This window comes from Leuciscus leuciscus (assembly GCF_965113295.1).
Source record: "Leuciscus leuciscus genome assembly, chromosome: 23".
In the NCBI taxonomy this organism is placed as follows: Eukaryota; Metazoa; Chordata; class Actinopteri; order Cypriniformes; family Leuciscidae; genus Leuciscus; species Leuciscus leuciscus.
Window position 1 is genome coordinate 20,075,678 of NC_138747.1, and position 18,920 is coordinate 20,094,597.

At 42.0% G+C, this 18,920-nt stretch overlaps 2 long non-coding RNA genes across 2 annotated transcripts; one reads left to right on the forward strand and one right to left on the reverse strand.

Annotated features, from left to right (window-relative positions):
- Positions 1 to 553: 553 nt before the first annotated feature.
- On the reverse strand, positions 554 to 3,804 carry LOC309488583. The gene is made up of 3 exons (XR_014202204.1): positions 1,632 to 3,804; positions 1,082 to 1,458; positions 554 to 917 (listed from the first exon to the last, which is right to left on the reverse strand). It is a non-coding gene; the product is annotated as an uncharacterized lncRNA (long non-coding RNA).
- Positions 3,805 to 13,855: 10,051 nt separating this feature from the next.
- On the forward strand, positions 13,856 to 14,986 carry LOC309488229. Its single transcript, XR_014202066.1, has 5 exons — positions 13,856 to 14,038; positions 14,170 to 14,220; positions 14,419 to 14,483; positions 14,585 to 14,646; positions 14,730 to 14,986. It is a non-coding gene; the product is annotated as an uncharacterized lncRNA (long non-coding RNA).
- Positions 14,987 to 18,920: the final 3,934 nt, after the last annotated feature.

Sequence of the window (18,920 nt, forward strand, 5' to 3'; positions counted from 1 at the left end):
TAAAATTAAAAGACTATTTAAATCAAATCTTTAAAGTTTTATTAAAATCATATCTTCTTATAGAAGACTTATGTATGATGTAAATGATTTTGCTTAAATTTAACCTAAGGTATAATTGTTACTAAACAGCGTCTGTTCAAAAACTTTAGATGGTTGAAAAACTGTGCTTAGGCATCTTAGATCTTAAATACAAAAATATTTCAAACAGTATTTTTGTCCATACAACATGTTGTTTTGTTTTAAGAAATCCGAGGACTCTACATTGCTCTTATTTAAATTAAGTTGTATCTTTTAGAAAATCACCACACATTTTTCAGAGATGCTGGTGGTCCGTGGCGCCACTGGCGTGGCATAGGTAAAGTTTGTCTTGAGCGAATATTTAATTTTACCCGTCTTAATTCAAATCATGACCTTACTTGTAACTATGATCTTTTACACGTATACGATCATTTTTACTTGTATCTCCCGAACTATCCTTAATCAGTGTGGAAACACACAGGGTGAAACCCTTTACTGAGAATATACTATCGGTTCTCTTACGAGAGGTCTCTCGTACTGCGTAAGATATCTTACGCTAGGGGAAAATCCTTTTTCCGCGAGATATTGAAGCCAAAAATTATCCTTAATTTTGTAATAATGCAAAACGCGTTGCGGCAGCATGCAGACATAGGCGAGGCAGCTCGCGCGCCTATTGGCTGCTCTGCGGCAACTGCAGCAGCCTATCGAGCGAGGCCTGGCGTGACGCCAGACCCAATCAGGGCACTTCGCGCCCGCTGCGTCACGTCCCGCCGAAATGGGCGTGGTCTAGGCCTATAAATACCGCTCGCAGGCAGCTATTATCTGATTTTTCATCCTTCAAGCGAAGCACACGCATCGCTGGAGCTGGAGAAGAAGCCGCGCCATCTGAGAGAGAGCACCTTCAGCGGGACGAGTCACTGAAGTCGCTGGCCACGCCGCCTTCCTGCCTTCCTGCTGCGCTTTCCGGCGCTCATATCCTTTCCATTACTCTGTACTCTGTTTGTGTGTGTGTGTCGCCGCTGCGACACACTTTCTAAAAGATCTAGCGTCTTTTTCAAGATGCCTTCCTGCGGCTCGTGCAGAGCCACACTCAGCGACGGGGACCGCCACGTGGTTTGCGTTTCCTGCCTGGGTGAGGAACATGCAGTTCTCGCGCTCGCTGACGGCGGCTGCCCTCACTGCGAGCTGATGACTATGGCGACTCTGAGGACTCGCCTGGCCTTCTTCGCTGAGACTGCTCCCCCGCCCGCCGCGGTGTCACGCCGTAAAAAGCGCCGTGCCCAGCGGGTCCCGGAACCTTCCCCCAGCCGCCAAAGCTCGCCGGTTCGCCCGCTTGCTTCCCCGGCTTCGTCAGCCTCTCTTCCTGACGGACAGCGGCCGCCGTCTGCCGCCGCTTCCGTCGACATCGCTGATGAGGAAGCCCTGCTGGGAGAGGAAGCCCTATCCTGGCGTCAGGCAGTGAGGATTGGGCGGGTTCTGAGGATCCCGCGCCCCCTGCCCGCACATCGTCAGGCAAGAGAGCGTCCATCGAGACGGAGCTCATGCGAGTACTCGCACAGGCCGCGGCGAGCCTCGGCCTCGAGTGGTCTTCGCCCGAGCAGCCCGCTCACAACCGGCTGGATGGAGTTTTCCTGCCTGGGGAGCGCGCTTCGCCTGCGTCCAGACCAGCGCCTTTTCTTCCTGAGTTACACGAAGAAGTCGCTAAGTCCTGGAACGCCCCCTATTCAGCTAGAGTGCGTCCTGCTGTTTCTTTGGCATTCTCCGCAGTTGACGATGCCAAGAACAAAGGATACCTTTCGCTGCCGCCGGTCGAAGAGGCGATAGCGGCCCACTTATGTCCGCCCTCCGCTGGACGGCGCGCTAAGTTGGCCCTACCCTCTAAAGCTTGCCGCACGACGTCAAGCCTGCTCCGCCGCGCTTTCTCCGCCGGGCAAGCTGCGTCAGCGCTGCACACCATGGCTACGCTTCAGATCTTCCAGGCCGATCTCCTCCGTAAGCTGGATGAGGAAGGACCTGACGCGATCTGCGTGCCGGAAGTGCCACGGACCTCGCTCTCCGTGCTACTAAGTCTGCAGCGCAGGCCATTGGACGGAATATGGCCTCTCTCACTGTGACCGAGAGACATCTTTGGCTGACGCTCTCGGAAATGGCCGAGTCCGAGCGCACCGCGTTCCTCGACGCCCCGATTTCCGCCACAGGCCTCTTTGGATCCTCCGTCAAAGATTTTGCGGAGAGATTCGCAGAGGTGCAGAAGCACTTCCTCCCGAAGCGCTCCAGCTCTGCAGCAGGCCGTGCGAAACCGTCTGCTCAGAGCTCACAGCCACAGCCACCGCCACCGTCCACTGCCTCCACTTCGCAGCGCCGCAAGGCCCGAAGCGCGAGACCGCGCTCCCGCTCATCCGGTCGCCGCCCCGCCGTGCGTGGCCCGCGACCTAGGATTACGGTGAAGCCCGAGGCCCCGAAGTCGTCCTAGCACGTCTAGGAAAACGACGGTGTTCAAGTCCCGCTGCGGCCGGACTCACACCAAAGCTATTCGCTCGTCCAGTTCCAGAAAATGTGACTGTTCCAGTGTTTTCTGCAGCCAACAAGCCGGTTCTGTCACCCGCTTGCCTGCACACAAATGCCGTTTTCACGGCTACCCAGATAAATCCCCAAAAGAGTGTATTTTCTGGTGTCCCAGCCACGGCCGATGGTGTCTCATGTGTAGTAAGAATGCCCACTGCCCAGTGCCCATCTCTACACACAAGCACAGCCTGTCACACAGGGCTCGCGCACATAAAACCGACTCAGATCGGTTGCGCTTCAAACATGGTGAATGTGCCCACTACCCAGTGCCCACTAACACCACGTTATGCATGTCTCACGGTTTCTGTAAAAACGAAACCAACGTGCACTCGCTTCACGCAAGCGAACGATGCTTTCGGTGTGATAAATGTGCCCGCTGTCCCGCGCCCACATCCACACATAGACATGACAGTTCCCACGGGAACCGCCCAGCCCTCCCCCTCGCGGTTGACCACCGCAGAGGAGTCGAGCGCGGGCAATCTGCCCGCTGTTATCAGCGCGCCCCATGCCTCAAATGTCACGAGCGCGACGCTTGTGTTGCAGCACGGCGAAGCTTTTCCATCGCTGAGCGAGCGGAGCGCGCTTCGTATTCAACCCCTAGCTATCCATGCAGACGCATGGGCAAAGCTGCCCGGGGTTTCGAAGTGGGTGCTGAACATTATAAAAAGAGGCTATTCGCTACAGTTTCGCCGACGCCCTCACCACTATGCGGCGCGCGTCGAGACCACGGTAAAAACAGAAGTAGCACATTTACTTCGAGCCGAAGTGGCGAAACTATTGAGCAAAGGGGCCATAGAGCCTCTCTCTCAAGTTCAGAGCGAAGGAGGGCTATACAGCAGATACTTCCTGGTACCGAAAAAAGACAGGGGTCTCAGACCCATACTAGATCTAAGGCAACTGAACAAAGTGCTTGTGAAGCGACAGTTCAGGATGCTCACGACCAGACAAATCCTTGTGCAGATTCGCCAAGGAGATTGGTTTGTGTCAATAGATCTGAAAGACGCGTATTTTCAAATACAGATAGCGTCACGTCACAGGCGATATTTGAGATTCGCCTTCGAGGGCCAGGCATATCAGTACACAGTCCTGCCGTTCGGTTTGTCCCTGGCACCCCGTACATTTACGAAGTGCATGGATGCGGCACTCGCACCCCTCAGAATGAGAGGCATGCGAGTACTGAACTATTTGGACTATTGGCTGATTCTAGCGCAATCTCGTTCAGTGCTCATAGAACACACGACCATTTTACTCGATCAGGGATCAGGGTCAATCAGAAGTGCGTCACAGCTCTGAAACCTTGGAGAGCGAACGACTGGTACCAATCAGGTGTAAGCCTGGGGACTTCCTCGAGGGTGAAAGTGGTGTCCACGGACGCGTCCACCTCGGGATGGGGAGCGCTGCTCGAGGGCAGACCGTTCTTCGGCCAGTGGTCGGAACGGGAAAAGCTCCTGCACATAAACTGCCTCGAAATGCTGGCAGTAGACAACGCGCTGACGCGTTTTTGTCCCCAAATAAAAGGACGCCACGTCTTGGTCCGTTCGGACAACATGTCTGTGGTGTCCTACATAAATCGCCAGGGCGGCCTCAGGTCCAGGAACCTGTACAGGCTGGCAGAACGCCTCCTGGTATGGGCTCAGTGCAACCTGCGCTCGCTCAGAGCAGCGCACGTGCCAGGGCTCCTGAATATAGGACCAGACAGACTGTCCAGGAACAATGTTCCGGCAGGCGAATGGTCTCTACACCCACAGACAGTCCAACTGCTGTGGAAGAAATTCGGCAGAGCGGAAGTAGACCTGTTCGCGTCTCAAGAAAACGCTCTCTGTCCGGAATTTTTCTCCAAGAGCAGGGACGCGCTGGCCCATGTGTGGCCCCGCCGCCCGCTCTATGCTTTTCCCCCCGTCTCTCTCCTGCCTCAGGTGATAGAGCGGATCAGGGAAGAAGGATGCTCAGTATTGCTGGTGGCACCGTTCTGGGAACCCAGTCGTGATGCAGTTAGCAAGTACTGCCCCGTGGCCAGTACCAGTGAGGAGAGACCTCCTCTCACAGGCCCACGGCTCGATCTGGCATCCTCACCCGGAACTATGGTCCCTTCATGTCTGGGCCATCAACGGGTACATGTTGGACTCCCTAAAGGAGTATTAAACACGATCACGCAGGCTAGAGCTCCGTCTACGAGACGGCTCTACTCCTCGAAATGGTCAGTGTTTTCGGGCTGGTGCACAGCCCGTGGTGTGTCACCCACAGACTGTGGTGTGACGGAGGTGCTTTCCTTCCTACAAGAGCTGTTGGATGAGGGCAGGGCCCCCTCCACGCTCAAAGTTTATGTGGCGGCTATAGCAGCGTTCTCAGGAACAACGCTTGGTCAGTCAATAGGAAGGAACGATTTAGTCATCCGCTTCCTTAGAGGGGCTAAGAGACTGAATCCTCCCAGACCTCCCTCAGTCCCCGTATGGGACCTTTCTACGGTTCTGGAAGCCATGAAAGGTGCGCCATTTGAGCCTTTACAGTCAATTGATTTGAAACACCTGTCTTTCAAGACTGTGTTTCTGCTGGCTCTCGCTTCAGTGAAGCGCATAGGGGATCTACACGCGCTCTCTGTGAGCGCGGCGTGCATGGAGTTTGGGCCTAATGACTCAAAAGTTATACTCAAACCTAAGTTTTCAGACAGACGGAGCAGCTCTTTGTTTCATTTAGCGGACGTTCTAAGGGACTAGCCGCGTCGAAACAGAGCCTATCCAGATGGATAGTTGATGCTATAGCGCTGGCATACGCCTCCAAGGGCATGCAGTGCCCGTTGGGTGTCAGAGCGCACTCCACGAGAGGCATGGCCTCTTCGTAGGCCTGGTCAAGTGGGATTGCCTTGCAAGATATTTGTATGGCGGCAGGCTGGGCCTCCCCGTCTACATTTATAAGGTTCTATAACCTAGAGGTCAGGCCAGGCTGCTGTCGGTCTAAGTCAGTGGTTCTCAACCTCTCCTGCAGGGACCCCCTGACAGGCCATGTTTCTGTTTTAACCCTGAAATGGCACACCTGATTCAATTAATTAAAGGCTTAATGAGTAGTTGACTAATTGATTAATTGACTAATTCCTACTCTTCCTACTCTAATAAATACTCATTAATTGAATCAGGTGTGCCATTTCAGGGTTAAAACAGAAACATGGCCTGTCAGGGGGTCCCTGCAGGAGAGGTTGAGAAACACTGGTCTAAGTTTACCAGTATTATCTGACCTGATGCTATCAGCTCAGAATGCTGCGTCTACTGAGCACAGCTCAATGTTCGACAGTGAAAAGTAGCAGCACGAGATGTGCCTGGGCAAACTGTGTAAGACCCACATTCCCCCATCAGTTCAGGCCGTACCCCGCCCTGTCTGTATGATGAAATTCGCGTCTCAGCGACGCTGCCATATGTGGAAGTGTGCGGCTTCGCCCCTCCCTCTTCCCGGACTCCCTGTGAGTTCCCTGAGTGATTGTGCACTATGTGTACCCCGGGCTTTCGCCCTTGGGTCTTTGGTGTCAGATCTCAGCATGCACGGCGTTTTGCATTGGGTCCCCTAGCGTAAGATATCTTACGCAGTACGAGAGACCTCTCGTAAGAGAACGTACTCGGTTACTAACGTAACCTCGGTTCTCTCTAGAAGAGGGAACGAGTACTGCGTATCTTGCCGTGCATGCACACGCTCTGGTTGCTTCGATGATGAAAAACCAGATAATAGCTGCCTGCGAGCGGTATTTATAGGCCTAGACCACGCCCATTTCGGCGGGACGTGACGCAGCGGGCGCGAAGTGCCCTGATTGGGTCTGGCGTCACGCCAGGCCTCGCTCGATAGGCTGGTGCAGTTGCCGCAGAGCAGCCAATAGGCGCGCGAGCTGCCTCGCCTATGTCTGCATGCTGCCGCAACGCGTTTTGCATTATTACAAAATTAAGGATAATTTTTGGCTTCAATATCTCGCGGAAAAAGGATTTTCCCCTAGCGTAAGATATCTTACGCAGTACGAGAGATCTCTCGTAAGAGAACCGATAGTATATTCTCAGTAAAGGGTTTCACCCTGTGTGTTTCCACACTGATTAAGGATAGTTCGGGAGATACAAGTAAAAATGATCGTATACGTGTAAAAGATCATAGCTACAAGTAAGGTCATGATTTGAATTAAGACGGGTAAAATTAAATATTCGCTCAAGACAAACTTTACCTATGCCACGCCAGTGGCGCCACGGACCACCAGCATCTCTGAAAAATGTGTGGTGATTTTCTAAAAGATACAACTTAATTTAAATAAGAGCAATGTAGAGTCCTCGGATTTCTTAAAACAAAACAACATGTTGTATGGACAAAAATACTGTTTGAAATATTTTTGTATTTAAGATCTAAGATGCCTAAGCACAGTTTTTCAACCATCTAAAGTTTTTGAACAGATGCTGTTTAGTAACAATTATACCTTAGGTTAAATTTAAGCAAAATCATTTACATCATACATAAGTCTTCTATAAGAAGATATGATTTTAATAAAACTTTAAAGATTTGATTTAAACAGTCTTTTAATTTTAAAATATCTTATTGAAACTTTTAAGGTTATGCTTTTAAATGATTTATTTCACACTGTAGTTTATCTCTGAAGGATCTGGGGCTGTTTTGTTTGACAACCTAAACTATTTGCTTTTTGGATTGTTGCATAACGAACTACTTCACCTCTGGAAATGTAAGGTGTTTTTATTTATATATTTATTTAGCTTAATTGTATTAAATTATTTATTTATTAAATTTTTGAAAATGTACAAATGTAGTTTTCTGTGATGGTCGTGTTTAGGTGTAAGGGATAGAATATGCAGTTACGGTACAAAAATCATTATGGCTATGGAAAGCCATAAAAATTGAAACTCCGCATGGACAAAAAATTATGATTGAATCTTTTCATATAAATGAGATATAAGACGACTAAGTGCAGTTTTTCAACCATCGAAAGTTTTTGAACAGACATTGTCTCACATTATAACAATTATACTTTAGGGTCACCGTTAAACAAAATCATTTCAGTAATCTTCTAAAAGATAAATAGAATATATGAATGTATTCAAACTTTAAATATTTTTTTAAGAAAGAAAGTTAAGAACTTTAAACTTCAAACTAAAACAACCTTTCATTTTTAAAAGATCATATTTAAACTTTTATGATTATGCTTTGAAATAAATTCAGAAAGATCAGCGTGTTTAGGTGTAAGGGATAGAATATGCAGTTACAGTACAAAAATCATTATGGCTATGGAAAGCCATAAAAATGTAAACTCCGCATGGACAAAAAATGCTGATTGAATCTTTTCATATAAATGAGATTTAAGGCGACTAAGTACAGTTTTTGAACAGACATTGTTTAATAACCGTTAAACAAAATCATTACAGTAATCTTCTAAAAGATAAATAGAAGATGTGTATTTATTCAAACTTTAAATATTTCATTTAAACAATCTTTTATTTTTAAAAGATATCATTTAAACTTTTAAGATTATACTTTGAAATAAATTCAGCACCTGATATCCTGAGCGCTGAATTTGTGTGACTCTCTCACAGACACACACACACACACACACACACACACACACACACACACACACACACACACACACACACACACACACACACACACACATTTTATTTTATATTATTTATTTATAATCATTTATATTCTTTTAAAGAACAGAATGTTTTATGTAAGATGATTTTTTATTCTTTTGTTTATCTAAAACTGAAAGAATTGGTTTCAGTAAGATGCTATTTTATATTATTGTATATTATATTATTTGTGTGAAATATACATTATTTTATAAAATCTCTGTTTCTCACTATCACTGTGCTCTGGAATGTGGAGGAGCAGAAGGAGGGGGATGTCAGAATGCGGAGGGCGCGCGCACCACTCAGGCCGGGGCTGTGCTGGAGAGGCGCTTTAGTTATCTAAACATGTGAGATGATGTTTTATTTTTTATTTTCGTGAACCCGTTTCATTTATTGCGTTGTTTCATAAGCTGTATGTTTTTTCTTCAACTCTCTAAACATTTAACTGATTGTTTCATAACCTGTATGTTTTTTTGTTTTGTTTTTTTTACTCTATAAACATTTAACTGATTGCAATTTTTTATGACTCCATTTTATTTAAACTTTTTGAGTGAGGTTTTAGTAAGATCTTTATAAACATTTCATTTATATTCTTTTAAAAGAACTGAATGGCTTTTCAACATTTGTGTGTAAGATACACTTCCACAGTTTTTCCCTTATCAGTTTCACAGTACAGCCCAGATAAGCTCAGGAATATGAAGGGAGGAGAATCCTGTGACACCAACTTCAAAACACGCACACACACTAACTGTCAATATCAAAAGGTTTCAATAGGCATCAAAACCCGAAACTAGCTGTCATGACGTATTATTATTATTATAATTATAACAGCGTCTTCAAAAGGCTTCAAATAGGCTTCAAACAATCAGACTTTCTGTCAGATACCATGACATATTGTTATAACACTTTGTCAATATCAAAAGGCATCAAAACCCGAAACGAACTGTCAATAACCACATGATCAAGGGCTAGGAGGGACAACCTGTCAATCAAAAGGCATCAAAACCCGAAACTAGCTGTCAATAACCACATGATCAAAAGTCATACTAACTGTCAACCTGTCAATCAAAAGTCAAAACTAGCTGTCAAAAGCCCTTTGATCTTCTTTGATCCCTTTGATCCTATGCCAAAAGGGGCGGGACACCTGTCACCGGAAGGGGCGGGGCACCGGTCAATCAATAATTTTTTGACAGGTGGTATAGGGTATCAACTACTGACAACTTTTGAAAAACACCAAAATAATCACATGAATAGGCTTAGATGGTAGCAAATTGATAGCAAGTTAAAAGGGTTCATACACTTATCAGTGCAGACGTTCAATAATTTGACTCAAATAATAATTCAAAACAGTGACAAAGACCAGCTCCTAGAACAGAGCCAGAAAAACACCCTTATTATTTGTGCTATAACATTCACAAACAAAACATAAAAAATAAAATAAAATAAAAACTTTCCTCAAATAACACATAAATTAAAACAAACATACACTTAAACCATATATCACATACCTGGCAACATCTTAAAACAAGCGTTTCCCAAACCAGGCACAAACCATCATTACAACCTCAAAGAAAGAAAATCGCTGCCACCTATCTGGCGTTGTCGTACCTTGCAACAGCTTACAACAACTGTTTTGCAATCTACAGTAGGCACAAACCCTTACAGTTTGCACAAAATATTTTAATACACATGATTATACAAAATATCACATTAAAAACAAATACATCAAACATAACCAATGAGGGTTTGATTTACCTTGAAGAAAGAAATCGCAGCAACCTATCTGGCATTAGCTGTGTCCCAATGTGAAGGCAGCATCCTTCGAAGGACGCAGACTTAAAGGATGCAGCCAATGCGTCCTTCGAAGGACGCACCATGTAGCCTTCGTAGGATTTCCTAATTGCGCAACCAGGTGTTTCTGATCACCGCTCCTGGCGCCAAGCAACGGTGCGAGAGGACAGCTGCCATCCTGATAATTCATTTGATATAATTGAGTAAACAGCTATGGAGTCAGAATTGGCTATTGTCATTTTTATGTTTTATATTTTACTGGAGGACATGGTGAGGATGTTTCAGCCCCGGCGCTGCCAGGTCATGTATTTTCGGTTTAGCCCTGTTTGAATATAAAACCCAATTGAATATAAAAAAGTCCAGTATTTCTCGCGCTCGTCATCGGCAGCTGTCACAGTTGCCAGGCGACAAGAACAATCCTCCGTAGGCTAGACCGGTCCGAGCGCTTCAGATGCGCCCTTTGAAATGGGACGCAGCTGTAGTTAGAAACAATTTGTTAATATTGTGACAATAGACCTACATTTTGTTACTTTAAAGGTCAAATATATTAATATATTATATATAAAACTTTATTTATTTATTTTTCTATAGGCCTATATAGAAAATCATTTTTCTAGGCTGGTCAACACTTTTGGCCACTACTATGTGGCAGTTCATTGACTTTCCAACTGATCTTCAAACCGTGCAGCAAAAGCAAGCCACTTTTATGAGGATTTCGGGCTTCCCTGGAGTTGTTGGAGCCGTTGATGGAACTCATGTTTGCATCATTGCCCCAACTGTAAATGATGACACATATATCAATTGAAAAGGATTCCGTAGCATCAACACTAATTTGTAATAATTTTGCACAGTGGCGGATTTAGCAAATCGGGGGCCCAAGGCGAAGGTAGGTATGGGCCCCTCCCCATCCAATCTTTAAAAGAGAACAAAAAAAATATGTACCGACTGAATGGTGGATAGGCAGGTAAAGCTAATATACGGGGAAGAAAAGGTTAGAGAGAAGAAAAAAACGTCCCCTTTAAACCCTGCATACACTTCTTTACTCCTAAACAGAAACAAGTTACAATGTTGGTACAATTTCTGGTAAGCAAGGTTTTTTTTGTTTGTTTTTTTTTTGCTTGACAAATTTCACCATTTCGATTAAATTCTGACTCATTTGGATAAATATTAGGTAACGTTTCACAAGATAGGCGTTACTTTTTCTCAAGAAAAAAAAGCCCTATCAGCTGGTATAATTTAAGGTTAAAATAAGTAATATAGTAGGCCTACACATACTTAGCCAAATACTCTCTATAGCTCTTTTTTTTTCTAGCCAATTAAATGGCTTTCCTGAGGTAAATGTTATGTGACGATTGTTCTCCAGCTGTTTTACCTCTTTCCGCGGTTGAAAAACACTTATTGATCGATATTATGAATGAGGAATATACATTTCGGTATGTTATAGGCTACTGTATCTTTCAACATTGTTAATTCGTGTTTATTTACTATTAGCTAGAGATGATCAGTTCACGTGCCGCTATAGGAATCTGTCACGTCACATTAAAACGGCAAAACGGTATTTATTGTTTGAATTTCGTATTAGAATTGACAGAATCTGAGAGCTGAGATTTTTTTAAATATCATGATTCATAAGTAAACTGCTCAGTTTTGTCTGTCGATCTCCGTGTCCTCTTTACCTCACGATTTTTCTGTGCGTTGGACGTTGTTGTTCCTGATCTGTAAGTTATCCCCAACAGTAGCCGTAAAAAAGTTTGTCATCTTTGGCAGCGTTCCCAAATACTTATCAGCGTCTTTTCACTTTTTTTCTTTTATTTGAGCCGCTTGGGTAACTTCGAAACTTAAAATTTTCGCGTTTAGACTCGTCTTGCTCTGTTTGTGTATTTCCCAGTCCTCCTGTTACTGCGTGTTGTTTAACTTTCGCGCCGCGCACCTTTACGGACCTTTTGCTTTCATCCCGCTTCCTCCTTTTTTCAGCACCGCTTGGGTAGCTAGCTTCGCTTCATTTTTACTGTCTACTACTCTGTACACTCTGTCTGTCACTCTGTACACTCTGTCTGTCAATCACTTCTTTTTCTCCGGCAGTTTTTTGGCACAGCCTTGTCACTTTCGCAGATGCGCAGTAAGTGAGATAATGGAATAGTCCAATGTAGTGAGGCCCCCTCCTGTCTGCGACACTAATGATTTGATACCATTTTTCGCAAATGGAGTTTTATAAATATATATAAAAAAATATATATAAAAAAACTAAGTTAATAGGGCATTTTGGGGGCCCCTAGGTAGCTCGGGGCCCAAGGCAATTGCCGACCTTTGCCTAATGGTAAAGTCCGCCCCTGATTTTGCATGATGCAAATCCATTTGTTAAATACATTTAAATATAAAAATAAATGTTGTAGTGTCTTAATTAAATGATTTTATAATTTCATAAAATTATTGGTTTCATGCTGCTGTGATCTCACTAGGGATGGGTATCGGTCCGTGTATCTTTTGGTCATTTGATTTCCTGTTTGGAATGGAATAACGAGAAATGAAAACCAGCTCGTTTATTCGTTTTTTAGTTTAGTTTAAAGAACGAAAAATTTGATTTTGGCTCGATTTTTCATTTTTCGTTAGTGGTTTACAAATCGGTTTATGGGTTAGATATTTCATTTGCACACGTGGGCGGCGCTGAAACGCCCCTTTCATCTGATTGGTCAAAATGCTCCGCCTTCAGTAAGCTACGAGCTTTTCTTTCTGTCAGGCAGAATAAGAGTCAGTATGAGTGCGGCACTGACAAATGCACTTTAATAAAATAATGTCTGAAACCACCACTCACTGTTAACTACGCACAATATTTGAAGCAGAAATATGTTGCTGGTCACGTAATTCGTGCTGCTGCGACTTGCAAGCGACCCCAATAATGTGAGCCACAGTATATGACAGATTATTTTAGCATGATGTATTTCCCGTTGATAAATACAGTGCAAATAGTTCAAATATCTCTTTGGATAAAAGGGAAGTGGAAATAAAAATCAATAATAGGCTGAACTGTACCATGATAATATGTCCGTAACATTAGATGTCCGTAGATGACCTACCCATAACTGTTACATTATAGGGATAACACAGTTTGTACAGTATAAAAATCATTATGTCTAAAGTTCCCATTAAACATGAAAACCCAACAACCCAATGGGAATATATCCTTGTTGTGTAAAACATCCAGAGTTGGACAGTAACAAAGAACATTTACTTGAGTACTGTAGCCTACTTAAGTACACTGTTAGACTTTTCTGTAATTTCTACAGTTATTTACTTTAAATCCCCCAGTATTATACTGCTATTTCTCTTTACAGTAAATAACTGTGATTCCCATTGCATCATGGGAATTTCCTGTGACGTCTAACACCACATACAGTGACTTACTGTATTTTTAAAATTTGCTGTATACTACTGTATTTGACGTAACGGTCTCTCTGGCTGGCACCATTCCATCGTGCTTTTTATTTCCTAATTTTTGCCTTACACTGCGTGTCTACAACGCTATAACAGTCAGAGGCTGTCTATATTGGACACATTGAAGCGACCGGACCGGACCATTAATGCAAAATGCGAACCTGTTTGTCCCTTGTCAGAAATAGCGCGAGCGCTTGACTCGGAGTACTGTACGTCAGAAATATAACGGCGCATCATTTGTCTTGTCGTGTCGTGTCGTGCCGGAGCATCCAGTGTAATATCACTGGGTTCTGACTGTCTTTTGTTGGACCGCGCCGTTCGAGTCTGGCCCGGGGAAGAGACGGAATTCACTTCACCGAGAGAGAGACCAGCAAGCAAGGTAAAAAACATTCTGTGTGTGTTGACAGGAATGTGCCCAGTTTAACCTGTTATAGCCTACATGGCGGTAACGAACTTTACCACGGTAAACTGCGCTAACGTTTCATTTGACAGACTTTGTTGTCGAGTTAAAATACGCCAACGAGCAACGCTTAACGTTAGTTTACATTAACAATAAATTAACTAATGTGAAATTCTGTTTTGGTTGTAGATAATGTTGGCCTACTGATGAGAAAATAACATTGTATGTACGTTTTATTTGGCTAGCTGCCACCTTTCTAGGTTTAGTATTAGTTTGCAAACTATAACATAGGCTATTATAGTTTTTTTTTATGGAATTTAATATTTACTTCCATTTTTGTATGTGTTTAAACTAAAGGCAACTGCAACAAAGCGCCAATTCGCGCCAGTGACTAGCAAGATTCCGGAGGTAAGTTAACGTTAGGCCATTTGTGATATATTTTGAAATAAGTTTGCTGAAATGATTAGCAATATGTGATAAGTGCTTTGGAGCCACTGGTGCAGACTAGGTAGCATACAATGTCTTATAAAATCTCTATAAAATTGGCTAACTTTATATCAAATAAGTGATATTTGTATCATGTCTAACTTTATATTTATTACACAGCAAATTAACCAATCAGAAGATGGACCATTGTCTTTGTTCAGTCTCACCAGATTAAATGTATCCAGGTTAGCACTGCAGTAAAACTCTCACTAATTCATCCATACCAAATCTAGAATTCTAAACAACTTAAGTTTATATTTTTTGCATTATTTTGATATTTTATTAGGCAGAAGACTCTCTACCATTGCAGTCCCACCTGACCAGGAAGGTCCTAATATCAGTGCACAGGTGGGTTAACTACTGTAGGAAGGAGAACGATCATCACACAGTGAGTTCTTGCATGTGTCTTACTGTGTATTTGTCTCAAACAGGAACTCCTTCACTGCAGACGAGCTGAAATGGGCTAAAACATCGATTTCAGTCACAGTCATAGAGAGCTATGGATCTCAGAATTTTTGGACAGAATTTAGGATTTGTAAGTATTAAAATTTAATCTGGAATAATTTAATTTAGTTCAGTTGAAATGTTTGAATATGCTATTTACATATGCTAAAAAGCTGTTTACAAATATATATTCTTTAGTTATTGTAAAAATAATAATAAAAATGTAAAAAAAGGAGGTTAAAAATATTTTGACACTAATATTCTCTCTCTCTCTCTCTCTCTCTCTCTCTCTCTCTCTCTCTCTCATATATAGTGTTGGAACCAGGATCTCCTCTGAAGGACTGAGTACATTAGTGTTTGTGGACACGCATGCAGACCAGGGAACATTCTGATGTTGTCAGTCAAGTTCTGAACAGGAACCAATCTTTGGAGAAGTTCATTTATTCGCAAAGGTGGACAAAAACATTGTGTTGACTTTTTAAAGATTATTCTGATGATGATCTTTACTCGTAGAAGTAGAAGTAGACTGAGGGGTAGACAGTCAGACATTGATTATAATGAGAAATGTTTCTTGAGCATCAAAGAGACTCCTTTCAAAAACATTAAGACACTTAAATACTTATTTTGGCCACCAGTGTACATGAATCCAACACATTTTTGTAAATTAGTGAAATTATTTTTAAGGTGGGGTTATGTGTCATGTATTGTGAAAAGAACTGTGTTTTGTCCTGTGTTGGATATTTCCTTTTTGACTGCTTAGAAATGTATTTATATTCTGCAGTTTTATGAATGTAATGGTTGATATTTAATTATAATACTTGTATAAGCTAAACAACCAATGACTCTACATTCATTTAGTCAAATGCTAACGTTTTGTTTATGATTTTATGTATGATTTTAACAATGTGTGCAGTGAAGGACAGCACATAATGTGTTAATTTAACACATTTACACATCTTTGTGCTAACCTTTCTGACATATTTACTTTGTTAAAATCATTAACACAATGAATTTAAATGTTAAATGTTAAAATTAACACAAAAACGTTGTCCCTAAACTCACCCATTAATGTGTAAACGTTTCACACATATTTCCAGCATTGGCAGACTGTTTATTTTGTGATATATATGAGATTTTTTAAATAAAAAAATTGTATTTTGTAATAACTTTGTCTAATTGGTTTGTATGTTAGTAGTATTTATGTAAGATAAAAATAAAATGAATTATATATCAAAATTATGAAATCTAATTTAGTACAAAGAAAAAAATAATTACAGTAGTGTACTGATTAGCTTCGTTTTTACAGTAATGCACTGTATTATGGTAATGTAATGAAATACGGTAATGTACTGTAAATCCTAATTACAGTAACTTACTGGCAACAGTGTTGCCAGTAAGTTACTGTAAAAAACCCTTGAAAAGTCTAACAGTGTACACTTTTTGAGTATCTGTACTTTACTTGATTTTACTGTACTTGAAACTGATTTTCATTTTCAACGTTGGGTTTGGGCTTCTAAATGCGCATTTTGTCATTGTTTTGGTGCACACTAGCTTATAGATAACAGTAAGGCTAACATATTCATACTAAAAGGCCAAAAACTTTAAATAGGGCACTATTTGAGGGAACAGCCATTTGGGTGTCCGAAACCATTGTGGGCGTTATTGAGTGCACTTATTCAATCTCACATTCAATCCCACTACTGGAACTGTGTTCTAGAAATAAATTTGATATTGATATGAGGGTAGGAAGGCAGGCATAGATTCAGAGGCATAAGGTACTGTAAGTATTACATGCAACAATAATAAAACAATGCATTGACATTTACTTTTGATACTTAAGTACTTTTAAAAACGAGTACTTCTGTACTTTTACTTAAGTAAAAATCGGTCTACAACTTTTACTTGTAACGGAGTAATATTTGACCAGTAGTATCTGTACTTTCACTCAAGTAAGGAAGTTGTGTACTTTGTCCACCTCTGAAAACATCTGTTCATAATCTGTGATTACCCAATTCCAATACGAATAGCACCGGGATGCGTCTGGAATAACTCTGCACTGATCAATCCGCATTTTTAAGCCAGCTAATTTTACAGTAGGCTCATATTCAAAATGTCCTTCTCATATAACGCCAACGACCTGGGCTTCCTTTGTGAAATATAGCAGACCACCGTTTTAAATAACAGTTTAAAAAAGGTGGTCTGCTATTTTTCTCAAAGGAAGCTCAGTCAGTCAGTCAGTCAGTCAGATAGATAGATAGATAGATAGATAGATAGATAGATAGATAGATAGATAGATAGATAGATAGATAGATAGATAGATAGATAGATAGATAGATAGATAGATAGATAGATAGATAGATAGATAGATAAATAGATAGAAGTTTAAATGTGTTAGGCCTACAGTATATAAATTTAGGAACATAACAAGCATTACAAACTAAACTAAACAGAACTAGAACCTTTGTAAGATATGCGCTCGTCTTCACAAAAACTACATGCAGGGTTTTTAAACATCTCGTGTGGAGAAAATATTGTTTATTCTGGGCAGTATGGCAAGCCATGGCAAAAAGCAGGATAACTTGTAGGCTATAGCCTACTTGAAAGGAAAACAAATTTTCTGAGTAAAAACAGAGTTTGTGTTGTTGAATAATTATTAATTTTTTCTAGTAGGCTACATCTTAAAATATAGAGCTCATGACAAATAAAAGTTTCAGATGGACAAACATTAAATGCAAAAACCAGTGTGAATAACAATATGTTAAAATAAACTAGAGAGTGGATACACAGATATGGCCTATTTATGGATGAAATTCATGCATTTATTTGTCATTTAAACTGATGCAAACAGGGAAAGAGAGTAGAAAATACTTAGTATCCTGTCGCCCCCTAGTGGACAGCATTAAGTATTACGGCCTTCATTGCTCAGATAACGCAAGTCAATGGATTTTTTTGGGAAAGTAAGTCTGAACAGTTAGAAAAGATATAAGCGAGTCAGGCCAGTCTTAAGGTCTGAGCTGAGTTTGGTGAAGCATTAAAGTTCTAGGCCACATGTGTCAAACTCAAGGCCCGCGGGCCAAATCCGGCCCGCCACATTATTTGATGTGGCCCGCGAGAGCATATGGGTGTCTTAAAATTAGGAATGCAATAAAATTTAGGCTGCCGAAAATTTTCGGCCGAAAATAACATTTTCGTTTTTTGGCCGAAATATACTAAAAAGCCGCCGCGCCCCTCCGTGTTCGGCGATGGTTTGACTCTGGCTCAGCGTGTTTGACTTTGCGTGCGAGTCCGCTTCCGAAGATGCATAACTTCGTTCCGTTCCCCTCGGTTCCGCTGTGTGTGTGCGCTCACTGCGCTGTGCTCTCCGCTCCGTGTCCACAGCGCGTTCTGCTCAATGTTCCGCAAGCAACCTCCGTGTGTGTGTGTGAGTGTTGCGAGTTCTGCTCACGCTCATTGGAAAGGCAAAGTCCGCTTAAAAAACGTGCCGACATGAAATTTCTCTGGACTTGTTTCTTTTTGCAATAGTAGGCCTACTACTCTGCTGTAACATGGTGTATAGCCGTGCTGGGCAACACTGGTAAAATTACACGAATCACGATCCTCTCGTTCACTGGTCCTCTCCCTGATCTGCTCCTGCTCTGACAAAAATAGCTTTGTAGTACTATAGGCCTACTTTATTTCGACAATTGGTAAAAAAAAATTCTGTTAAATCTGATTCTGCTGCATAGAACTGATTAAAGAATAATATATTGATATTGTATATTATTTTAAAATAGGTAGGCCTACCAGTATTAGCCTTTTCACCATTTGTATCACCCCTCTTGTCTGTGTTTGCACCACTTGCATCATTAAGCCAGTAGGTGGCGACAAGTGACTGTCTTTAGGAGTGAACAAATGAACTTTAAACTGATTAGTTTTAAAAAGATTGCACTGGTTTTTGATTGAAATGTAACATCTATGCAAAATAATCCTTGAAAGATTTCTCATTTAAGGCCATTCCCGTTTGGAATATGTGTATTGTCAACAATAAGCAGAAACATTCTGCATTTCCATTTTGTAGTGTGGATCATTCATTGCAACATTTATCCTCATTCTCATTTTTAAGAATCTGTTATCTTGACAAATAATTTATGCTACTGCCCACTGACATGCTTTTAAAGCTATTGTTATCCCAAAAAAAT